Source organism: Anastrepha ludens, chromosome X (genome assembly GCF_028408465.1).
Source record: "Anastrepha ludens isolate Willacy chromosome X, idAnaLude1.1, whole genome shotgun sequence".
NCBI classification, from domain to species: domain Eukaryota; kingdom Metazoa; phylum Arthropoda; class Insecta; order Diptera; family Tephritidae; genus Anastrepha; species Anastrepha ludens.
In genome coordinates this window covers 77,094,361-77,120,892 of record NC_071503.1, presented here as the reverse complement: position 1 = coordinate 77,120,892, position 26,532 = coordinate 77,094,361, and the positions used below count along the sequence as shown (strand labels likewise).

Sequence of the window (26,532 nt, the reverse complement as noted above, 5' to 3'; positions counted from 1 at the left end):
GCAATTGGGCTCAATATTTCGAGTGATGCATTAACTTAGTTTCGATTACAACTATTATTTATGTATCAAACCCGAAAGGGGTAGGTGTAACCATGTGTCGAAGTATAATAGTAATAGATTGAGGTATTTTTTCGTGCAAACTATGTGGCAAAATAATATCGTTAATAAGTAAATAAAGCTTCAGCTGCAAAAGTTACATTCAAGGCTTGAAAGTCCTTTTCAGTATTTAAATATGTGTGTGCCGTTCGAATTGTTCTCCTCGTTTGATGTATCGCGAGAATTTTGAAGATGTAAGTTAATTTACGTATACGTCTGAAGTGGATTAGTGTCCTAATCATACATACATATGTACTTACGTTCGTTCATATACAGTAGCTGTAAAAAGATAAACAAGATAATCTTATAACCTCAAATCAATATTTCGCAAGTTTTATTTTTAGAAACAATAAAAAATATATTTTTGAGAGTAAAATATTTCATTCTTTAAAAAACGAATAATTATTTAAATATAGAAAAGCACATAACTACTAACTTATAGTGGTTAAAAGAAAAATGACAGAATGTAATGTATAAATTAATAAATAAACATGACTGGTAATGGCCGCAATGACCTGCGCTATTTTATTAAATTCAATCCAAACACGTTTATAAAAAAAGCAGATACTACTTGTGCCAACAGTACTCCATCCGGAGTAAAAAATGATACATTTTTTAAAATCAAATATTTGATTGAAATAAGTTGTGTTTAGCAAATAAACTTGAATGATTTTTCTGGTAGCAGCATAAACATTCACCGTACATGTAGGGTAGTCCTAGGCCAGTTATAATGGTGCTCACACTCACCAACGTAAACGTATGCCCGTATCAGCTGACACGAGTAAACTAATAAGAGCCCTATCGTTCCCTTACCACAGCCCGTAGAGAACACAAAATTGGCATAAACTTATCCCCTAGAAAACAACTGCGTTCTTTTAATTACATATTTACACAATACCTTGGTTTGTGTGTGTTTGGTTGCATCGACACAATGTTCCCAAAAAATCGCACGTTTGTTATTCCTAATTTTCAGTATTTGTAAAAATATTTGTTTTTGTAATATATATATGTATATTTTAAATCAAAAACGCGCCGCAGGCGAAAACTTTCAGTATTTGTAAAAATTTTCTTTTTTGTAATATATATGTATACTAGCTTTAACCCGCGTCCCCGCTCGCGTAGGAGTGGTTTGGAGGGATTAAGGATATCTATATGTATATAAAAGGATTACAAACAATAATCAAACAATTCATAGAAAATAATTTTTTATTAATAACCATAATATTACAATACCCGGCATCCGTTGCTATGCCTCGTTGAATAAAATCAAAACAACCAATCAGAATCAAGCAAAATTATTTTTATTAATTTTCTATCTCAAACCGTTTTTGAACTTTACATTTGGGTCATAGTTGAACAGGTTATGCGGATTATTAAGTCTAGAGTGTGCTATAAATAGTGAAAACCATAAATAGGAAAAACCAAGATTTTTTAGATTAAATTTAAGCAAATATTCGATTATTAGTGACGAATGAGAGTGGTGGCGAGGCCTGGGGGCTATGGGAAGGGAGTTCCATCATAAACACGTGCCTATAATCTTCATTGGGTAAAAATATGAATGTATAAAAATTTTGACGTCATTTGATGTTGTCGTTTCGTAGTGATGCGCGGATAACGTACAGACATTCACCTTTATAGTATAGATTTGAAACCAAACAAGCGCCGCAGCCGAAAATTTGGACTAAAAGGCCCGCGATTTTTATTCCAAATTTTCAATATTTGTAAAAATATACTTTTTTGTACTCTATATGTATATTTGAAACCAAAAAAGCGCCACAGCCGAAAATTTGGACTCAAAATCGCGCGATTTTTATTCCAAATTTTAAAAAATTTTTAAAAATATTCTTTTTTTAATATATATGTATATTTGAAATCAAAAAAGCACCGCAGGCGAAAATTAGGGCTAAAAGTCGCTCGATTTTTATTCCAAATTTTCAGTATTTGTAAAAATATTTGTTATTGTAATATATAACGCGTTTTTCAATAGGTGCGCTTCAACTTTTTTCCGATAGGGAGGGCGATCGACGCAATATTTTTTATTTTTCGCTTGTCAGTTGTAAACTTCATTAGTATACATTTCATCATGGAACGCTGCACACTTGAACGATTGTAAATCGTGCAAATTTTTTATGAAAATTTATAAATTTTCCGAAAAATCATCTTCAGTGATGAAGCTCACTTTTGGCTCAGAGCCAATATTGAACGCGAAATTACTGGAATTTCGGCCGATTTATGCAAAAGAGTGGTCGAAAATTGGGTTCAACGATTGGACTTCGTAAAACGTGCACGCGGTGGTCATGCAAAAGAAATCGAATTTCATACTTAAATGTATATGTTCAAACTCGATAATAAAAAAAAAATTAGTTAAAAAAGTCAAACCGTTTGTGTTTTATTAAAAAAAAAAGTTGAAGTGCTCTTACTGAAAAACGCTTTATGTATATTTCAAATCAAAAAAGCGCCGCAGAGGAAAATTTGGACTAAAAATCGCTCGATTTTTATTCCAAATTTTCAGTATTTGTAAAAGTATTCTTTTTTGTAATATGTATGTATGTATATTTGAAATCAAAAAAGCGCCCCTATAAATAATAAAAGAATTGTTCCCTTTTGGTTGACTGGGTTTTTCTTATTTCGCTTTGTTCTTCTCTCTCTCATCGTTCGTTTGACAGTTCGCTCCTCACATTTATTCTGCACGGTATTACAAACGGTTAGAAGAACATTTGTAATAATTGAATTTTAATAGAATTTGGAGTATTATTTACTGAAAATAGCTTTAAATCGAATCTTAATGTAATAAAGAATGTTTATAAGTGATTTTTTTACTTTTCTGTTTGTATTTAAGTGAAATAAGCGTCTGTAATAGGGTATTTTTTCAAACTTATGCAAAAAGATGCATTTTTAACGTTAAATATTGCTATTAGTTCTTAATTTTAATTTATAAAAAGTAATATAAATCGAAAGGCTGATATAGTGACTACATTTGCGTGTTATAATTTTTAAATTCGGTCCACGCACTTAGACATTATAAGCAAATATATCGTGGTAGAAATGGAAAGCACAGCCGTTAATTTATCTATAACATTATTCAACATTGTTTTTAAGTTATTTAAACAAAAATTATAATTTTACCAAGTTTATTTTGTAAATGATTTCAAAATGTACTGTTTGGCAACACTGTGTGGTGAGAGAGTAATCCTGAGAGGAACTTTCAAAAATCCTGCTATAAAATCTGCGATACGGAAGGGAAGTAATTTTTCATTTACATGGGATTCTCATTTGTTTGATCGTAACAGCTGACAGGGGATTACGTTTGCGTTGGTGACTGTTTGCAGCATAAATCAGGGTCGTTCCGGTAACGTAGAACACACTACCGTTTTTCACTGGTGGTTTTCCGAACTTCTTATGGAGTTAGGTGTAGTCAGAGTTTTCAAAAAATTGGTCTTTGTTTTTTGCATTTTCTTAAAGTGTAATATCTTAAAAATATTGTGTGAAAATTTGAAGTGAATCCGACAAATACTTTTCGAGTTATTCAACAATTAACAAAGGGCGCTCCGGAGCGTTCGAGAGCAAGTAGCTAGCAGCAGCAAAACTTTAATTGAGTTTTTCCCAAACTATGTTTTGTGTACCGGTGACCACTGTAACTTAAAAACCGCTTGGTAGATTTAAGTACAATTTATATTGCTTTTGAAAAACATTAAAAACTCGTGCCTGATCGAAGGTTTTTTTTTCAAAATTTCGATTTCTTTTAAACAATTAATAGTCGGTGGGTTTCTCGAAAATCTGAAAAATGTTTCCTGAGCCGCTTTATTGTTAATTTTGAAAAACAAAAAATAAAAGCTTTGATCAGGCACAAGATTATCCATTAATAAAATTAATGATTCTTGTCCCATTGACTTAAGAAGAATCTCCAGGGACTTGTGATGATCACCGTAAGGAACTTCTGGAGAAACGGGCTCCACACAAACAGCAATAACTTTTACAATTAGTAATTGGGGGAGATGTACGGTACCATAGACAGGGCTAATTTGTTGGGGCGGCAACCCTTGGTCGGGAAAAACCCGAGTCACTCCGGTAACGTGGAACCGGATATCATGGCAATGTCCGATAACTCTCCTTTCTGAAGTAGTGAAGACTCTTGAAGCCCTCCTACTCCCACTCTACACGAAACATCTGAACCCAGCCACACATCAGCATAGCTTCCGGTGGGTGGACAGTACCACCACAGCACTCACCGTCATAACACTCAGATAAACCGCGGGCTCCACCAAAACCGCTCTGCGAGAGAACTGTCTTATTTTATTATGGTGTTATTATGAGGTCTGAGTACAACATTCTAAATATTGTTATTAAACGCGATATCAAAGCTGGGAAAAAGTCAATTGCAGTTCTATTTTACATTGTTATAAAGCGGAATTTTCTTAAATATCTTCCGCTAGTCGAACAATCTGTTCCTTGAAGCTGGCAATTGGGCTCAATATTTCGAGTGATGCATTAACTTAGTTTCGATTACAACTATTATGTATGTATCAAACCCGAAAGGGGTAGGTGTAACCGTGTGTCGAAGTATAATAGTAATAGATTGAGGTGTTTTTTCGTGCAAACTATGTGGCAAAATAATATCGTTAATAAGCAAATAAAGCTTCAGCTGAAAAAGTTACATTCAAGGTTTGAAAGTCCTTTTCAGTATTTAAATATGTGTGTGCCGTTAGAATTGTTCTCCTCGTTTGATGTATCGCGAGAATTTTGAAGATGTAAGTTAATTTACGTATACGTCTGAAGTGGATTAGTGTCCAAATCATACATACATATGTACTTACGTTCGTTCATATACAGTAGCTGTAAAAAGATAAACAAGATAATCTTATAACCTCAAATCAATATTTCGCAAGTTTTATTTTTAGAAACAATAAAAAATATATTTTTGAGAGTAAAATATTTCATTCTTTAAAAAACGAATAATTATTTAAATGTAGAAAAGCACATAACTACTAACTTATAGTGGTTAAAAGAAAAATGACAGAATGTAATGTATAAATTAATAAATAAACATGACTGGTAATGGCCGCAATGACCTGCGCTATTTTATTAAATTCAATCCAAACACTTTTATAAAAAAAGCAGATACTACTTGTGCCAACAGTACTCCATCCGGAGTAAAAAATGATACATTTTTTAAAATCAAATACTTGATTGAAATAAGTTGTGTTTAGCAAATAAACTTGAATGATTTTTCTGGTAGCAGTATAAACATTCACCGTACATGTAGGGTAGTCCTAGGCCAGTTATAATGGTGCTCACACTCACCAACGTAAACGTATGCCCGTATCAGCTGACACGAGTAAACTAATAAGAGCCCTATCGTTCCCTTACCACAGCCCGTAGAGAACACAAAATTGGCACATTCCCATGGCAGCCGGTTCTACGTTACCGGAATGACTCGGGTTTTTCCCGATCAAGGGCTGCCGCCCCAGTACACTAGCCCTGTCTAGTGTATCGTATATCACCCCACCCCTTACGTCACAGGAGCAAACTCTCGCAGCTAACCTGCTCCAAATACTTCTCCTCAGGGCTGGAGTCGAATCCAACCCTGGGCCAGAGGTATTCTACTGCTGCGTCTGCCATCAACGGCTCCACCTGAACTCCACCTCGGTTAGGTGCAATAAGTGCAACGGGTGGAGCCACCTTAAGACCTGCTCAGGCCTTAAGTCGCACAGGGAGTGGTCCACACGGTATGTGGCCACGTGTTGCTCCCGCCAACAGGCGTCTGATGCCTCCACGGCTACCACACCCCCTGATAGGCCGGCACTACCAACCGCCACCACAACCCACACCTCCACGGTGAGGAGCCTATCGGAGCAACACAACTCCCCTTTAACCCCTCCCATCCCTTCCTGCTCCAACCCCAGTGCGGGGACAAACCAGCAGCTCCTGGTCCCCCGTACAGTCTGTTCCGTGTGTCAGACCGTAATACCTCGGAATCTGGTATCAGTCCAATGCAATTCCTGCAGTGGCTGGTGCCATTTTCGGAGATGTTCCGGCCTGCGCACCACCCGTGAGTGGACAACTGCCTACGTTGCCCCTGCTGCAGAGCTCTGCACCCACTACCTCCCCCGGAGGCGCGGCCGCCCACCACCATCAGGCCGCAACAACCACAGTGGATTGCACAGCAGGTCCAACGTAGACAACCCCACGCGTCCCTCACCCCCCGGATTACACTGACCTCACCGAGAAGCTTCAAGCTTCTCCAGTTTAACTGCAACGGACTTACGAGTAAGGTCGACGAGATAGTCGACTTTATGAACCGGCACAGTATCAAGATAGCTGCGGTCCAACAAACAAAGCTGCACGCTAGGTCATCTCTGATCACCAGGGATGGCTATAACGTGCACAGACACGATCGCGAGCGAGACAACGGTGGTGGCCTAGCGTTTATAGTCCACCACACTGTGCAGTATCGTCTTATCGATGAAGGAATCGACCCCAGGGACAGCACCTTAGAATGTCAAGGCATAGCTGTCCGGTCAGGCGATTCCGAGCTCGAAATTTTTAATATATACATACCCCCTGTCACCTGCTGCCCGGCAGGATATCACCCTGATATAGGTGCGCTCATCAGAGGTGAAAACCGATTGGTTGTAGGTGACTTTAATGCGCATCACGATCTTTGGCATTCAAGCCTGCCAAATGATCGTAGGGGACAGCAATTGGCAGAGCAGATAGACGACTCGACATTCAGCACAGTGAACGACGACGCCCCCACCAGGGTAGTGGGCAATTGTAGCAGCTCGCCTGACCTAACAATAGCTAGCGCGGGTCTGATAAATAGCATAACGTGGCGACCTATGCTATCGCTTGCATCAGACCACTTGCCCATTATCATCTCGATCGAGAGACCTGCCGATTTCGTTTCCGCGAATCACCGGTCCTATTTTAACTTTATAAAAGCTAATTGGGCCGGCTTCACGGAATTCACCGAGGACACCTTCGCCGCTCTTCCCATCCCCACTGATGTGCGCGTGGGCGAACGCGCATTCCGCAAGGTGCTCACAGCTGCTGCGGCTCGCTTCATCCCAGCTGGATGTTATAAGGACATCCGTCCTCACTTCCTAGCAGAAGCAGCCAGTTTAGCAAACGAGCGTGACCACCTACGCCAGGCCGATCCCGGGGATCCCCGCATAAGGGATCTCAATTTGGAGATCCGGCAACTGGTAAATCAACACAAGCGGACTAAATGGGTTGAGCACCTGAAGACTTGTAATCTCACCTGCGGAGTGAGTAAGCTCTGGTCCACCGTTAGGTCCCTGTCGAACCCGACGAAACACAACGACAAGGTGGCTATCACCTTCAACGGTTGTACTTTTTTTTGGCCCTGACGGACTTAACGCGCTGATGCTGAAGCATCTGGGACCCCTGGGAGTAGGATACCTCACAAGGGTCTTCAATTTGTCTCTGGCCACTCTCATCATCCCTGACAAGTGGAAAGCAGGGAGAGTGGTCCCACTATTGAAACCTGGGAAACCCGCCAACCAAGGGGAGTCTTATCGGCCGATAACTCTCCTTTCCCCAGTAGTGAAGACACTTGAAGCCCTCCTACTCCCACTCTTCACGACCCACCTGGCCCCAGCCCCACATCAGCACGGATTCCGACGAGTACACAGCACCACCACTGCACTCACCGCCATAAGCGCCCAGGTAAATCGCGGGCTTAACCAAAACCGCCCCTGCGTGAGGGCTGTCCTAGTAGCGTTGGACCTAAAGAAGCCTTTCGATACAGTCAGCCATTCCACGCTACTAGATGATATTTATCAGTCGACACTCCCGCCAGGGCTGAAGAGGTGGTCCGCGAACTACCTGAGCGGTCGGCACTCGTCAGTGATTTTTCGAGATCAAACATCAAAGCAGAGGAAGATTAAGCAAGGTGTACCGCAGGGTGGTGCCCTTTCTCTCTTGCTGTTCAACCTCTACATCTCGAAGCTCCCCCAACCACCAGCGGGAGTTTCCCTGATCTCATACGCTGACGATTGCACGATAATGGCGTCGGGCAATGACATCGATGGCCTGTGTTCCAAAGTGAACAACTACCTCACCGACCTTTCTCGCTTTTTCACTGCGAGGAATCTCCAACTTTCCCCCACCAAGTCCACGGCGACCCTATTCACCACCTGGACAAAGGAGGTCAAGCTGTCCCTTAAGGTAAAAGTCGACGACAAACCAATTCCAACTGTTAACAAGCCCAAAATCTTGGGAGTTATCTTCGACCGTTTGCTCTTCTTCTCAGCGCATAGAACCGCTATTTCCACTAAAGTTCAAAATCGCAACAAGGTCCTCAAACCATTTACTGTTAGCACTGGGGCAAAGACTAAGAAATTTTACTAAATGTCGATAGTCGATGGCAATAGGCCGGCCGGTTTTGCACTATGCGTGCCTGGCTGGTCGCCTGTAGTCAGTAATTCGCAATGGACGAAGCTACAGACATGCCAAAATACTGCAATTAGGACTGCGACAGGATGTCTCTTGATGTCGCCACTTCAACATCTACACGACCAGGTCCATATGCTCCCTGTAAAGGGGCATAATAAACTGCTCAGCAAGCAGTTCCTGTTAGGGGGTTACCGCAGGTTCAACCCATGCATACACTGCTTGAGCATGAGCCGGCTCCCAGGCATGTCGACCACTTGGATAGTTAACGGACCACCTCTTCAGCCCTGGCGGGATTGGCGACTGTATAATGTCATCTAGTAGCGTTAAATGGCTGACAGTGTCGAAAGCCTAATTCAGGTCGAACGTTACTAGGACGGTTTATCTGGGTGTTTATGGTAGTGCCTGTTGTGGTGATACTGTGAGCACGTCGAAAGCCATGCTGATAAGTGGCTGGGACCAGATGTTTCGTGTAGAGTGGGAGTAGGAGAGCTTCAAGAGTCTTCACTACTGGGGAAAGGAGAGCTATCGGCCTATATGATTCCCTTGTTTGGCGTGCTTCCCAGGTTTTAGTAGTGGAACCACTCACCTTGATTTCCACTTGTCGGGAATAATGGAAGTGGCCATGGACAGATTGGAAACCATTATGGGATAACATACTCCCAATAGAGCCAGCTTTTCCAGCATCAGTATGTTAAGCCCGTCAGGGCCAATGGCTTTAGGTTTGTTAATGGCCCCCTGAACCTCATCACAGGAGAAAGTAAGTGGCGATACGGTACGGGAACCGTCTGAGTCTCTTCTTTGGGACGGTCAGCTTCCATGTCTTTCCCAAATGATTGACTCGGACGATTTCTGTAGCTATCGTCCCTTGACGGTGACGCAAATTAACTTGCAGCATTCCAAAGCCGCTACTGCACTACTAAGTAGAAGGCTTTCCCAGCTGCACACATTACCCCACATAACAGCAGTGCAAGAGCCCTGGGTCTTTAGGGGCCGTCTCTGTGGCTTAAGTGCGCTGAAAGGAGCCACGTTATTATATGACAGGAGTTCTAGCAGACCTAGGACCGGTCTTATAGTATCATCCCATCTCACTGTGACGGGTCTTGAGCAATTCTGTTGCCAAGACCTGGTAGCGGCTGAAGTGTGTTATAGAGGTAGACGCGGATGGTCGAAGTTTGTGATTGCATCTGCTTACTTTCCTTACGATGCTCTGAAAGGGCCACCACCCGGGAAGGCCACTAGTCTTGTGAGGTTCTGTGAGCGGCGCAATCTGGGCCTCATCCTATGTTGCGATGCTAATGCCCAGCATACAATCTGGGCCAGCAGCAAGTGCAATGGACGGGGCTCTCGACTATTCGAATTTATCGTGTCCTCCTGCCTAGACATACAAAACAAGGGCTCACAGCCAACGTTTGTAACGGCTAGAAGGCAGGAGGTGATTGATCTAACCCTATCAAACTCAAAACTTGGGTGGTCAATTAAGAACTGGAGAGTCCTTGCCGAAGATTCGTGCTCGGACCACAGGTACATTGAGTTTCAGTGTGGCGAGGAGGGACAAATGCCATTGCCCTCTAGAAACCCAAGAAAAACAGACTGGCAGAAGTTTAGGGAGGCGTTGCGGGACCTTGACGTTGCGCCACCAAGACTTCGAAAAGAACAGGCCATTGAGGCGGCTGTTGAGAAACTCAACGCTGCCCTAACCGACTGTTTTGAGTCAGCCTGTCCAATTCGACCTCTCCCGAGCCTGACTCCCGTTCCGTGGTGGAACCGAGAGCTCCAGATGTTGAGGCGTGAGTCGAGAAAACTTCTAAACCGGGCCCTCAAGACTAACCTTGCAGAGGACTGGGAGCGATACCGTGATGTTCAGAAGAACTACAAGAGGCTTATTCGGGAATCGAAAAACGCCTCATTTAGGGAATTCTGCAGCGGTATTGAATCTCTGAGTGACACGGCGAAATTGGTTAGGATCCTGAAACGGGACCCAGCGGCAAAGCTGGGGTCACTTAGGAAATCTGATGGCTCCTTCACGGAGCGGAAAAGTGAGACACTCAGCTTGCTGATGGAGTCTCACTTTCCTGGTAATCAGATAAGCATCACCCGGCAACAGCCCTTATTGATAGAGGCAGTTGTCAGAGCTGCTACACCTTCTCGGCATGACTGGTTCGTTGCCAGATCTGTGGTGAATGAGGCCGCCATTCGATTTGCCATCAAATCTTTTGGCGACTACAAGTCGCCCGGACCAGATGGCATATTCCTGCCATGCTGAAGGAGGGTGCAGAGTTCGTGACAGCAGCCCTGAAGAAAATCTTCCCGGCATGCCTGGCACTGGCTTACATACCACGCTCTTGGAGGATGGTGAGGGTCGCTTTCATCCCAAAGGTTGGAAAAGACGACTACACCAGCCCCAAAAGCTTTAGATCCATCAGCATGACCTCTTTCATGCTGAAAAGTCTCGAACGACTGGTGGAACTGCGCATACGTCAGAAGTCGTTGAAGGCTCACCCTCTGTCTCTATTTCAGCATGCCTATCAGAGTGGAAAATCCTGCGAGTCGGCACTGCAAAACCTTGTTGCTAGGGTAGAGCTGGCCATCGACAGGAGGGACTACGCTATGGGTATCTTTTTAGACATAGAGGGGGCGTTTGATAATGCCACTTTTGATAGTATGTGTAACTCTGCTAGTAGGCACGGCGTAGGCCGGGTGCTAGTAAATTGGATTCGTTCGATGCTGGCCCAAAGAATCGTTTCGGTGCGAGCAGAGGAAGATCTGCTGGTGTCATCTGGGGTTAACAGAGGCTGCCCCCAAGGCGGTGTGCTGTCTCCATTACTCTGGTGCATGGTAATCGATCCTCTACTCACCACCTTAAACGATTCGGAAGTCTACGCACAAGCATATGCGGACGATGTTGCTTGTTTGGTAACAGGCTCTTCGCTTATGAACATCTGCAGGAAAGTGCAGAAAACTCTGGATCGGATTGACACTTGGTGCTGTGCGAACGGGCTGTCGGCAAATCCCGCCAAGACTGGTATTGTCCTCTTTACCAGAAGGAGGAAGCTTGACGGACTCGTTCTGCCAAGGCTAAAAGGAGTCACAATCCAGCTATCCAAGGAAATTAAATATCTAGGAGTAATCCTCGATAGTAAGCTCCTATGGAAATCACACGTTGAGACAAAGGCATCCAAAGCGCTGACAGCTTTCTGGCAGTGCAAAGGTGTCTTTGGGAAAACGTGGGGTCTCTCTCCTAGCAAGGTCCTATGGATCTACACGGCTATGATAAGACCCATTATCACCTATGCATCAGTGGTCTGGATGAGTAGACTATCCCTAGTGGGAGTCAGGAGGACCTTATAGAGACTACAACGCACTGTGGCCATCTGTTGCACCGGAGCTTTTCCGACTACTTCAGGCCCGGCACTAGATGCTCTGATTGGTTTACCACCACTTGATGCTTTCATCCGAGGAGAGGCCCTGAAGGCCATCTGCAGACTGAAACACAGTGGGAACTGGTACGGCCCTTGTCCGGCATTGGAACACAGAGAAGGCATGGACATCGATCCAACGATTCTCTCCATGCCCCTTGACTCAATGCCATCAAGAGTCGTACTTGAAAAGAGATACAGTGTAGTGCTACCAGAGGCTCAGTTGTGGGGAGACTCAGAAAATGAGCCCGGCAAACACTGTTTTCGCATTTTTACGGATGGCTCCAGGACCGAGCATGGCTCCGGCTCTGGGGTCTACGTGGAATCCAGCGGGACAAAACTGCACTTTGCTCTTGGAATGCATGCATCTGTGTTTCAAGCGGAGATGTATGCAGTTCAAGAAGCGATGAACTTTGTTGTGGAAAAACGATGGAGAGGCAGATCTATATGTGTCTGCAGCGACAGCCAAGCAGCGCTTATGGCCTTAGACAGCCCTCAAACCACATCAGGGGTAGTGAAGTCCTGTAAATCAAGGCTGAACTATGTCGGTAGACATAATATCCTGATGCTAACATGGGTCCCGGGACACGTGGGTATCGCGGGTAACGAGACCTCTAACTCCTTAGCTAAGATGGGCTCTGAAGCCAACTTCTTTGTCCCAGAGCCCGCTTTGCCACTCCCCTCTGCGGCCATCACGGCCACGGTTAGCAAATGGGTAACTACTACCCACAAGCGAGCTTGGCAGGCTGAGAGAGGCTGCAGATGGACAAAACTGATGTTACCTGTCATGTAAGATCGACTGTCGCAAACCCTTCTGTCATTAAGCAGAGGGGAGTGCAGACGGCTGGTTGGACTGATGACGGGCCACTTTCTGTGGGCAAAGCACATGGAAAGGTTGGGCATCTCAGACAGTGTACTCTGCCCAGCTTGTGAAGAGGAGGACGAGACGGCGGACCACTTCCTGTGTGTCTGCCCCGCCTTCGCCCGAATCAGGTTTGAGGTCTTTGGCACTGATGTGTTAAGAAGCGACCATCTTGGCTCCTTGGCACCACAAGATCTACTCAGATTTCTTCGGCGATCGGGTAGATTTAAAGAAAATTAAAAGGGAATCCAAGTGTAGTACAATGGACTCAATTAATGTCTGAGTGCTGCACTTGCTAGTTGTCCCGACAAAAAAAAAAAAAAAAAAAAAAAAAGTGGCGATAATTTGTGCAGCCGTCTGGTGGTCGGCAAGGTGATGCAGTATAAATTGCCGGCTAAAGTAGCTCGCGCATCTCTTCGGATCCGACGAAGTACGACCGTTGAAGGTGATATCCACCTTGTCGTTGTGCTTCGTCGGGTTCGACAGGGACCTTACGGTGGACCAGAGCTTGCTCACATTTGGTCCGCTTATGTCGGGTTACCAGTTGCCGGATCTCCGAATTGAGACCCTTTATTCGAGGATCCCCGGGATCGGCCTGGCGTAGGCGATCACGCTCGTTCGCTAGAACAGCTGCTTCAGCTGGGAAATTGGGACGTATGTCCCGGTTCCGTCCAGCGGGTATGAAACGAGTCGCGGCGGCTGTGATCACCTTGCGGAATGCGCGTTCGCCTGCACGCACATTGGTGGGAATGGATAGGGCTGCGAAGATGTCCTCAGTAAATTCCGCGAATCTGGTCCAATCGGCTTTGTTGAAGTTGATGTATGACCGGTGATCCGCGGAAACAAAGTCGGCAGGTCTCTCGGTTGAGATGATATTGGGCAAGTGGTCTGATGCAAGCGATAGCATAGGTCGCCAGGTTATGCTATTTATCAGACCTGCGATAGCAATTGTGATGTCAGGCGAACTGCTGCAATTGCCCACTACCCTAGTGGGGGCGTCGTCGTTTACAGTGCTGAATGTCGAGTCGTCTATCTGCTCTGCCAATAGCTGTCCCCTACGATCATTTGGTAGGCTTGAATCCCAAAGATCGTGATGCGCATTAAAGTCACCTATATTACTACCAATCGGTTTTCAACCCTGATGAGCGTACCAATATCAGGGAGGTATCCTGCCGGGCAGCAGGCGACAGGGGGTATATATAGATATTAAAGATGTTGAACTCGGCATCGCCTGACCGGACAGCTATACCTTGACATTTTAAGGTGCTGTCCCTGCGGTCGATGCTTTCATCGATGAGACGATACTGCACTGTATGGTGGACTATGAACGGTAGGCCTCCATCGTTGTCTCGCTCGCGGTCCTTTCTATGAACGTTGTAGCCGTCCGTGGTAATCAGGGGGGAGCTAGCGTGCAGTTTTGTCCCTTGGACCGCAGTTATCTTGATACCATACCGGCTCATGAAGTCGACTATTTCGTCAATGTTGCTCGTGAGTCCGTTGCAGTTCAGTTGTAATAGCTTGAAGCTTCGCGGAAGTGTAAGTAACTCGGGGGGTGAGGGATGCGTGGTGTTGTCTACGTTGGTCCTGCTATGCGTTCCGCAAAATTTGTTGTGGCCTGGCGTTGACGGGCGGCCGCGCCACTGGTGGCGGTTGCAGGTGCAGAGCTCTGCAGCAGGGAGCAAAGAAGTCGCGTTTCCACTTACGGGTGGTGGCACCTCCGAAAATGGCACCAGCCACTGCAAGAATTGCATTGGACTGTTGTCAAGTTCCGAGGAACTACGGTCTGACACACGGAGCAGACTGTGCGGGGGACCGAGAGCTGCTGGTTTGTCCCCGCACTGGGATAGGAGCAGGAGGGTTGTGGGTCAGTGAGGGAGTTGTGTTGCGCGTGGGGGCTCCTCACCGTTGAGTTGTTGTTTGTGGCGTCAGTTTGACGTGCCGGCACTGAGGGCGGGAGCAACACGTGGCCACATACCTTATGGACCACTCCTTATGAGTCTTAAGGTCTGAGCAGGTCTTAAGATGGCACCACCCGTTGCACTTATTACACCTAACCGAGGTAGAGTTCGGGTGGAGCCGTTTGTGGCAAATGCAGCAGTAGAATACCTCTGGTCCGGGGTTGGGTTCGACGCCAGCCCGGAAGAGAAGTATTTGGAGCAAACGTGGTGCAATGGCTTGCTCCTGTGACGAAAGATGAAGGGTGGGATACGGTACACTAGACAGGGCTAGTTTACTGGGGCGGCAGCCTTTGGTCGGGAAAAACCCGAGTCATTCCGGTAACGTAGAACCGACTGCCATGGGAATGTGTCCCCTATGATCGTTTGGTAGGCTTGAATGCCAAAGATCGTGATGCGCATTGAAGTCACCTATTACCAATCGGTTTTCAGCTCTGATGAGCGCACTAATTTCAGGCTGATATCCTGCTACTCAGCAGGTGACAGGGAGTATATATGTATTAAAGATGTCGAGCTCGGCATCGCCTGACCGGACAGCTATACCTTGACATTTTAAGGTGCTGTCCCTTCGGTCGATGCCTTCGTCGATGAGACGATACTGCACTGTGTGGTGAATTATAAACGCTAGGCCTCCACTGTAGTGTTGCTTACGATTCTTTCTTTGCACGTTGTAGCCATCCCTGGTGATGAGGGAGGAGCTAGGGTACAGTTTTGCAGAGCAGAGAGGTAGTTATGCTACACCGGCGGGCTCCTAACCGTTAAGGTTTGATTAAGGTGTGACGATAGATTGATGGTGGGGTACGGTACACTAGACAGGGCTGGTTTACTGTGGCGGCAGCCCTTAGTCGGGGAAAACCCGAGTCATTCCGGTAACGTAGAACCGGATGCCAAGGGAATGGACAGAAGTGCAGTACTTCAGTTCAGTGTTGATAATGAGAATGTAGGTTATTGTGCCTCATTACTACACACACGCATATGATGTTTTAATTTTCGGTTTAGTGGTTTTAACGTGGAAAGTAGTTCTACGCAAAAATACTGTGGATGGCGTAGCCAGAGTTGGACTGATGAAGGTTTTTTTTTTTTAGCACGGTTGAAAGCAGCCCACGGGGAAAGTTCTATGCAAATATACTGTGACAGCGGAGCCGGAGTTGGACTGATGCTATTTTGGAAGGCCGCCACGCAAAAAAAGTTCTATGTAAACATTCTACAAGGGGGGCTGCAGGGTAATTGCCTACGCGGATGACGTGGCACTAATTGTTAGAGGAAAATTTTCGGACATTCTGTACAACTTGATGCAGGGATATCTGAACGGCGAATCCTCTTAAGACGGAGCTCGTCCTATTTACGAGGAAACATAAAATACCCAGAGCTCAACTTCCCTCACTAGGGGGCGCTCGACTGATGCTTTCTGACAAGGTGAAGTACCTAGGTATTATCCTTGACAGTAAGCTTACATGGAAGGCCAATATTGAGGAAAGAGTGGGGAAGGCAACAATCGCCTTGTATGGGTGCAAAGGCGCAATTGGCAAAAGATGGGGCCTTTCGCCTAGAGTTGTTTTCTGGCTATATAATACTATTGTAAAGCCTATCTTGTTATATGGAGTCATAGTCTGGTGGAACTCACTAGAGAAAACGACATTGGTGAAGAAGCTGAGAGAGTTCAGAGGTCGGCACTCATTGGAATCAGTGGGGCGCTTCGAACGACTCCTGCTCTGGCGCTCAACGCAATGCTCAATGTGGTACTCGTAGACATCGCAGGCAGAATTGCCGCTACACGTACCGCAATCAGACTGAGGGGCTGGAGCTATAAGCTCAACCTCACTTATGGGCACTCAAGCTTCCTTAGAAACTTCGAGTTCGGAACATTCTCCACTCACATCCCGTCAAGGGAAGAGTGGACGGAGGGCTACACTTGGGGGCAAGGCCTGGTGAACTTGTTCACGGATGGATCGAAACTGGAAGGAAAGGTTGGCGGGACGAGTCTTTTGCGAGGGGCTCCCCATCAGACTCAAATTCAGGTTACCGGACCACTGCAGTGTGTTCCAGGCAGAGGTAGCCGCAATCAAGGAGGCAGCTGATTGGCTGCTCAAATGCGTACTAACCGTCAAGAAAGTAAATATTTACTCCAACAGCCAAGCGGCAATAAGGGCCCTCGGGTCTATGACGGTGCATTCGGAATTGATCAAGGAATGCCTGATCTTACTTTCGACTGCGTCCGAATTCTTTGACATCAGCCCATCTGGGTTCCCGGTCACAGTGACATTGCGGGAAACTGTGAGGCGGATGAGCTGGCTAGATAAGGGACATGTAAGGTAATTTCCCCGCGAAGGGAGAGAATTGGGATCCCCCTGACTACCTGCGGTCTGCTCCTGGAAAGATGAGCATCGCGCCAACTCATCGAGCGCTTGGAAAATACACAAACGTGTAAGGTCGCGAAATCCTTCTGGCCACGTGTGGACCGGAGGCGCTCGGACGAACTTCTGAGGCTGAGAAACTACCAGCTCTCTAATCTAGTGGGTTCTCTCACAGGACACAATGCGCGGGGAATGCATGCTGTGAGACTTGGAATCACCTCGAGTCCTTTTTGCGTTGGATGTATAGAGGATGAGGTGGAATCATCTCAACACCTTCTCCTTAGCTGCCCTGCTCCGGCGGGGCTAACATCCAGGCATCTTGGCTCTTACTTCTTTGCCACGCCTGCTGATATAGCTGGCGCTGACATTAAAAATCCGATGAATTTCACAGCAGCACAAAGCGATTGACGCAAACATCGTCATCGTTCGTAATCCGCACGCTCCTAACCATCTCATCACCACCTCTCCCTGCATCCCATCGGCCTTTGCCTTTCACCTCACCTCCTTCATAATGGTATCACAAAGGACGAATCTTTGTTCGTCTAAGTGTGCTCATTCCCTGGGCAACCATACCATCCTAACGTAACCTTACATTCTACACATTAACAAAAACCTTTAATATCATTGTTTTTAAGTTTGAATTGGTTAAATATGTGTATAACATAATCCAGACAATCGCACGGTTATTATTAAAACTTTCCTCTTTCGACGCTTTTCCATAATAAACAATGTGTATATTTTGAAAAATGTTTCTCAATTCCAAAATAAAGCAAAAAATACTGCAGATTTACAAACAACCTTCCAGTCAACGTCTTTGCATGCGAACTTTGAAGTGCAATCTTGTCGTTCTTATTTCAGGTGTCTGGGAACACCAACGTTTCGCTAAATTACACAACTTGAACAAAAAAGTACTTAAAAACTATGAGTCTCTGAAGGGTGCGGTTTTCAGTTTTAAGATAGACCCCTATCGTCTATCCCCCTTTTTACAACCTTTTTTTTAAAGCGTTTTACATTATACTAAAGTTTTCCACAAATGGATCTGTCTTTATCATCTCTCTCCAATTTTAAACGAAAATAAGTCCCAGGGAAATATTCGGAAAAGAATTACACTGTGGAACAAATTCAGGTTAACAAAAATTAGGTCCATTCTGAGAGTGGCGGGTGAAAATAGAGGCGAAATTAGAAGACCCGTATCGCGCCGTTTTTTTATGTTAGTTCGAATTTTTTTTTAATCGGCCTTCGAAGTTTGCAGTCAAATGCCGATTTTCAGTATATTGTTTCATAAGTACCACAAAAATTTTCGAAATCAATTTTTTCAAAAATTGTAATTGTAGCACAGGTCTCTAGCAATAATTTGGCTTTTACAGATTGAAAAAATATCAATTAAGTCGACGAGTTATAGCCAAAAAACCATATAAACAATTTTGCTCCGATTTCGAACTTCGAAGGCCGATTAAAAAAAAATTCGAACTAACATAAAAAAACGGCGCGATACGGGTCTTCTAATTTCGTCTCTATTTTCACCCGCCACTCTCAGAATGGACCTAATTTTTGCTAACCTGAATTTGTTGCACAGTGTTATTCTGTTCGTGGAAGAAGGACGGACGGGCAAGATAGAGGGGATTTTGTTGTTGTTGTTGTAGCAGTATAAACATTCCCCATACTTATATACGGGGAATGCTGCTGGAGTGACAGTCCTTGGCCGTATATAAATCCAGGTCGTTTCGGTAACGTAGAACCTACTGTCGTGGAAACGAGAGGATTTTGTCTCCCGTACTGGCGACACGCGTTGTGCTTCTTGTTCGCATTGTCAAACTTATGGTTGGCTACAAAAGAATTTTTGACCGTTGCTTCATTTATTTTCTTCTTTTGTGGGAGATAATCCTGAGTTTTATGTTGGTTTTCAATGGAAGAAATCAACGATGACAAACATCAGAAAGCTGTTGGGGGAAATACAGTATGATTTATGTTCAAGTTAATTTAAAGTTAAGTATTTATATATAATAAGTAATTACATATAAAGTTTTTAATTTAATTTATTTTATTCAAGTACAAAAATTCATATGCATATGTAATTAAAAAAACAATATTTATTATTTAACCAATCCAATTTGCCTTCTTCATTAAACTGTTGACGACAGTTCTCCGTTTTACATTTTCACGTTTGTTTTGATTATATCCGAACCAGAAGAATCTAAAGAAGTAAACGTCAAAAGCAACGAATGTTGCCGAAAACAAATTTTCGCGTGTGACCGCGAATGAAACATGAAAAGAGAACTTCCAGTGTCTCTGTGTGTAAATCGGCTCTAACGATTCATTGGAAATGACAACAGTATTGTGTTGCCGGTTGCCTGCAAATGCAAATAAAAATATGAACAAAAATGAAGTATTTCACTTTAGTGATGATGATGAGGATGGCGGTTATTGTGCTTCTTTACTACACACACGCATTATATGACGTTTTCTTTTTTGGTTTAATGGTCTTAACGTGGAAAGTAGTTCTACACAAAAATGCTGTGAATGCGATAAAGGTTTCTTTGTAAAAAATCCACGAGGACCCCTTTGTAAAGCTTATCGAAGCAATAACATACACTTATAATCCGTGCTTCTTGGTTTTTAATTACTTCATTATATTTTCTGATACCTTTTATTGTTAAAGTAATAAGCGGCAACATTGTTAAAATTCAAGTTGACGATTCAAGTAATTAAATCCGCTGGTAACTCTGCCTCTAAAATTACTCAGAAATACAACATTGTCAACATAAGAAATCTATAAATTGCTTAAAATACATATATACAAGTTGTAATTGGATTACAGTCGGATTTGAATTTGTAAATTAATAATTATAAAACTAAAACACAACAGGTTATGGGTCAAGTACGTAAAAACGAGAGTAACTAATAACTCGTTAGTCGAGTGTGATCAGGGCGTGGCTAGAAAAGTAATCTCAACATTGACGAAGCAATGGATTTGGCGAAGCACATAAAGCCCTTAGCTGGTGAGTCAGACTGGCCTATATGGAAAAGGAAAATGCGCGATATGCTAGACTACCGCGAAGGAGCGTTGGAGGTTATCGATAATACATTAACTAAGCCAAGACCTTTGGGGGAAGGAGCTAGTGATAAAGATGCGCAGGAGCACAAAGGAAGTGCGATTTCTACCGCAAGGCTAACAGCTATGCGAAATCAATGATTTCAAGTTCAGTAACAGACGCGGTATACGAGAAAATCATGGACAAGGAATCTGCGTACGAGGCGTGGGAAGCATTGAAACAGCATTTCGAGGCATCGTCGAAGGATCAGCTGTTCAAGATTTGCACAGAATTTTTTGCATTTAGCTGGGCGCGTGGAGATGATGTAAGTACGCACGTCGCAAAGTTCAAAAGTTTGTGGAATGAGTTGAACATTGGGCTGAAGGCCCGAAACGAGAATGCATTACCTGATTTGCTTTTAGTTTGTAAAACGCTGCAGATTTTGCCGAGTGATTTTGACAATTTTCAATCTAGTTGGATGTTGCTATCCAAAGATGAAAGTAAAACTTTTGATGAATTAATATCTCAGTTGTGCATGTATGAAAGAAATTTCAGAAAGATTGCAGACACGGAAAAAGTCACCGACGAGGCTCTACTCGCAAAAACGTCCTTTCAAAAGAAGAAGTATAGCACTTGTTTGGTCACATTATAAGCGCCCTTTGTGACCGCATCCTTTGATCCGCCCCTGCACATGATTGGTCATATTATGTGCGCCCTTTTGACCGCATCATTTGATCCGCCCCTGCATTGCAGTCCCGCAACCTTGAACATCAGGTGATTAAAGGGGACCAACCTTGAACATCAGGTGATTAAAGGGGACCAAATTAGAATTAGAACCTTTAGAATTAAGTATGTGTGTATGTATATAAGCAAGCCTATATGCAAAATAAAACAGTACACTTTTGGAGTTCGTTGAATTATAACGTTTTTCTCAGCATTGCCGCCGGACAAACAAACGAGTTTGTCTGTACATTTTCTGGCGCCCAACGTGGGGCATACATATAGTGTGTCTTAGTTTTTAGTGGCAATCGCTGATAACGGAATAAATATCGGTTCAGCAATTACATTTTTCGCAACCGTGGATTATTGTCAACTTCTGCTGTTTGGCATAGAACTTAAGTTTTACTGCAGTGATTCACCAACCACCAAATAATTTTCGGCTCAGCATTTTCATCATTTTGTCATTTCGCAAATCACACATCCATACCTTTTCGCAAAATTTATTTGGTGAATCATGTCGCTGGAAGAAGTCAAGCAGCAGCGCTTACTAACCCGGAAAAACATGTCCCGCATAAGGACAATAGTGGAGACAAGCGAAAGTAAAACTGGAAAAATACTTTCGCCCATTGAACTCAAGTGTCGACTCGGAATTTTAGATTCCTATTTTAAGCAGGGGTTGGGCTATCAAACGCAAATCGAGAAGCTCGATCCAGAAGACAATGGTAGGGGTGACCTGGAAGACCTCTACGTCACCATCCGTTCAAACATCCAAATGCAGCTCGGTGAAGATGAACACAATTCAACGTTCCGTGAATCAACAGCAGCAATTCCTGTTTCGCATTCAAAAATACCAGCATTAAAGCTACCCGTATTCTGTGGAAGGTACTCGGAATATAAAAATTTCATCGCATCATTCATGCACGTCATCGGAAATGAGTCATCGCTGTCTAATATTGAGAAGTTTAACCATCTCCTCAATTGTTTACAAGGGCAGGCCTTGGAGACTGTGAAGGCGTTCCAAATCACCAGCGAGAACTACTCAAAGGCATTAGACAGATTAAAGTCCCGTTACGACAATATCAAGTCGTTATTCGAGCTGCCTTCTGCTGCAAAAGGCGGTGCTTCTCAGTTACAAAGTTTGGTCGACAACGTGTCTGCACTTTATAGTTCGCTGTTGTCAATCGGCTCTGATAAAAACATTTCGCATTTACTGCTCATTCACCTTGTAATGGACAAGGTTGATGAAGAAACGCAAAAAAAGTGGAAGGAGTCGTTAGACTTCACATCGCTACCATCTTGGGAACAGTGCGCAAAGGTTCTTGAACGACGCTGTCAGTTTTTAGAGTCAGCATCGGGCTCCCTCTCGTTTGGTGATTCTGGTAAATCCAGCTACAAACAGGAAAACAGGAATAAGCCGCCACGTAAGGGCTATTCGTTTTCATGTACAAATCGCTCTTGCGCATTATGTTCTAATTCAGACCACTTAATTGGCAGTTGCTCTCGCTTCAAGCAACTGGAGATTGCTGACCGCTTCAAAGAGGTTAAAAGGTTAGGTCTGTGCCTAAATTGTTTGTCTAATAAACACCAACTAGCACATTGCTCGTCCGCATTCAGATGTAAACATTGTGCTCGTTCTCATCACAGCCTACTTCATCGTGCTCCTACTTCAAACAAAATGCAGTCAGTATCGTTTTCTACATCATCACTTGAGTAATCAGCGCAACCTGTAAGTACTGCAGCTACGCACACACATCAAGAAAAATCGCCACAAGACCAAGTCATACTAGCAACTGCAGTGGTGCTCATCCGAGATGCGTCTGGCTGTTTTCAATTCGGTAGAGCGCTACTCGACTCCTGCTCCCAAGTAAATTTTATTACCGAGGAGTTTTCCCGAAAATTGCGCCTCCCAAGAGAAAGGCACCACGTTGAAATCCAGAGCATTGGGGACTCGGTAACAAATATTAAACACAAGACATCAGCCACTGTCAAATCTCGAATGTGTGACTATGAGACACCATTATCGTTCCATGTTACCTCGCAAATCGCTTATCAACCAGAGGCTGAATTTAATATCACATCTTGGAACTTGCCGGCTAACATTGAACTCGCCGACGAAAATTTCTTCAAGCCAACACGTGTAGACCTACTCATCGGCACAGAAATCTTTTTCGACATTCTGTCTATTGGGCAAATAAAGTTAGCTCCGGGTTACCGTCACTACAGAAGACTTTATTAGGTTGGGTCGTCTCTGGCCGATATCAACGACCTACAGAAAATTCATCATCAATTTGCCTACTTTCGGTTGAAGAATCAGTGGATGCCAATTTGCAACGCCTCTGGAAGCTGGATGAACCATCAAAGGCAGACATGTGGACCACTGAGCAAAGGAATTGTGAACAAAGTTACATGCAAACCGTGCAGAGAAACATCGAGGGGAGAGTTGTTGTCAAGCTACCGTTTAAAGAGGCCCCTCATTGTCTTGGCCAGTCGTACGCAACTGCACTTCGAAGATTTATTGCTCAGGAGCGGCGTATAACGCGCTGTCCTGACCTTCACCAACGATACATCGCATTTATGGAAGAGTATTCCCGCCTTGGGCATATGAGCATCGTTGAAAATGTGGATTTCGATAATCCACATTACTATGTGCCTCATCATTATGTCCTGAAGCCAACTAGCACAACAACTAAGCTCAGGGTAGTATTCGACGCCTCCTGCAAGAGTACAACCCAAAGATCGCTCAACGATATTCTTGCTGTGGGGCCTACTCTGCAGAACGATCTATACATCTTGCTACTACGGTTTCGATTATACCGTTACACACTTACTGCTGATATCGTAAAGATGTATAGACAAATTTTGGTGGATAAAAACGATCGCAAATTCCAATACATCTTATGGAGAAGTACGCCACACGATGAAATACGCACTTACTAGTTAAACACGGTAACATATGGTACGGCGTCCGCTCCTTATCTCGCTGTACAGAGCCTCAACTACATTGCTGATGCATACGAATCGGATTATGCTCTCGGTGCCAGCACAATTAAAACGTCATTCTACGTTGATGATCTTTTATGCGGTGCCGATACCCTGGCAGAGCTATCGCGAATCAAATACGAAGTCACGGAGATACTGAGGCGTGGTTGTTTCCCCTTGGCGAAGTGGCATTCAAACCACCATAAATTTCGAGAAGATGACACCATGAAAGATTTAAACATCGACGAAAGTTTTACAACGAGCACTTTAGGTATAAAATGGGACCAAATACGAGATATTTTCTTATTCTCTTTTCAGTCGAAAAAACCTGTGAATGGACGTGGAACCAAGAGATCAATCTTATCTATTGCATCAGCGCTTTTCGATCCTTTGGGTCTTCTCGCTCCGGTTATTATTACTGCAAAGATCATATTACAAGAAATATGGCTTTTGAAGCTGAATTGGGACGAGTCGGTGCCGCAGAACCTACAAACGGCTTGGGAACGATTTCTCAAGGACATAGCTCATCTGAGTACGCTCTCAGTTCCAAGGTATTCTGGATCAACAAATCACAACTCTTTACAAATTCATGGGTTTTGTGACTCGTCCATTCGAGCCTATGGCTGTGCTATTTATCTTCGCTCGAAATCAACAGAAGGCAAACCTACTGTCACCCTTTTGACTGCCAAGTCGCGTGTAGCTCCAATTAAGAAGCAATCGTTACCTAAACTCGAGTTGTGTGGCGCCTTGCTGTTGGCACGTCTACTAGCAAAAATAAAACCTCTATTCAACGCCAACACCACTGTGTTTCTGTGGACTGATTCACAAATTGTGCTACATTGGCTTGAACTGCACTCAGCTACCCTATCAACATTCGTCGGTAATCGAGTGTCAGAGATTCAAGATCTCACAGCAGACGTGAGTTGGCGGCATGTCCCAACAAAGTGCAACCCAGCTGATATCGTGTCACGAGGTTGTACTGCACTTGAACTAAGCAGTTCAATTTGGTTTTCAGGACCATCATTCTTACAACTTGAACCCGAAAACTGGCCCAGCAATCAATGTGGCCAACTCGATATGGAAGAAGTTACTCGAGAAAAACGTAAGTCAGCTTTTAAAGCAGTCATCGAAGAAAACTACATTTTGAAGGTGCTTGAGAGAAACAGTACATACAATCATTGCTTACGAGTTGTAGCCTGGCTATTTCGTTTTCATCAATTAACAAGCAGGCCGCTTGAAACTCACCTAGACAAAGGAACTCTGTCGCCTCAAGATTTGAAACAAGCGCTGTGGTGCATTGTTTGGAATGTGCAACAACAGCACTTCGCTGACGAAATACGGCTGATCAACCAAAACAAACCAATATCTGGGCAACTTAAATTTCTCAACCCGTTTCTGCAGATTCATGGTGGCTTTCGTCTACTACTGGTGGGTGGGCGTCTTGAGCTAGCAGATTTGGCAGATTTTCAGAAACACCCTATCATATTGCCAGGAAAATGCCACTTCGTGGAGCTCTATATTCGACATTTACACATCACTCATTACCATGCAGGTGCTAAAGCACTGGTGGCATTACTACGTCTTCAATTCTGGGTCATAAATGCAAGAGATGTGGTACGTCGCATTGTGAGATCTTGCATACATTGTGTAAGATATAAGCCGAAATTATTTCAACAGACGATGGGCCATCTTCCTGTATCACGTCTTACGCCATCAAGACCATTCGCACGGTGTGGTATAGACTTTTGCGGACCAATTGAAACATACCTGCGCATTCGAGGCAAAGGCCCGTACAAAACTTATATAGCCATATTTGTGTGCTTCTCAACGAAGGCAGTGCACATAGAAATAGTATCTGACTTGTCAACAGATGCATTTCTGGCCGCACTGAAACGTATGATCGGCAGGCGAGGATTACCAACTGATATATACTGCGATAACGCGACTAATTTTGTAGGTGCCAGCAGAAAACTTCAAGAGTTGAAGATGTTTTTATTTCATCAAAAACATCAAGAGTCAATTATAAATTATTGTACTAATCAGTTTATAAATTTCCACTTTATTCCCCCTAGGGCTCCGCATTTTGGAGGCCTATGGGAGGCCGCTGTGAAGTCAGCAAAGGGTCTTTTGAACCGCAGTGTGGCGAATGGTCGCCTTACCTTTGAGGAACTGAACACAGTTATGATTTCTATCGAAGCGATACTAAATTTACGGCCAATTTCACCTTTGTCATCAGACCCAAACGACCTTGAAGCATTGACTCCAGGCCATTTTTTAATAGGCAGCTCTCTTAAAGCAATCCCAGAGCGAGAGGAAATGTGCACCAACATAGATCATATTAGCAAATGGGCTTGCACTGTGGCGATCAAACAGTCGTTTTGGCGAAGATGGTCACATGAATATATAAACAGCTTGCAAGCACGGACCAAATGGACGAGTGGTAATCCTAATGTATTCGAAGGATTGCTAGTGATTATCCAAGACGAGAACGCACCTCCGCAGCGATGGACTATGGGACGTATCATCAAGTGCATTGCTGGCAGTGATAATCGCATTAGAGTCGTCGATGTTAAAACTTCAAGAGGAATCTTACGCCGACCAGTTCACAAAATAGCTGTACTACCTGCTTGAAATACATTTCAACGGGCCCGGGATGTTTGGTCACATTATAAGCGCCCTTTGTGACCGCATCCTTTGATC

General features: G+C 44.1%; 1 protein-coding gene and 1 pseudogene across 8 annotated transcripts in view; one reads left to right on the top strand and one right to left on the bottom strand.

The window, feature by feature from the left end:
* Positions 1-3,860: 3,860 nt before the first annotated feature.
* Positions 3,861-26,532, top strand: part of LOC128869629 (calcium/calmodulin-dependent protein kinase type 1-like) — a 361,072-nt gene continuing 338,400 nt past the window's right edge. For 4 of the 8 annotated variants that reach the window (XR_008455349.1, XM_054112203.1, XM_054112202.1 and 1 more), the window contains exon 1: positions 3,866-4,844. The gene's annotated coding sequence lies outside the window, so the exon portion shown is untranslated. Of the gene's footprint in view, positions 4,845-26,532 lie in introns of all 8 variants that reach the window. The other 4 variants (XM_054112197.1, XM_054112199.1, XM_054112200.1 and 1 more) reach the window with 4 other exon arrangements.
* Positions 13,237-13,831, bottom strand: LOC128869631 (uncharacterized; annotated as a pseudogene).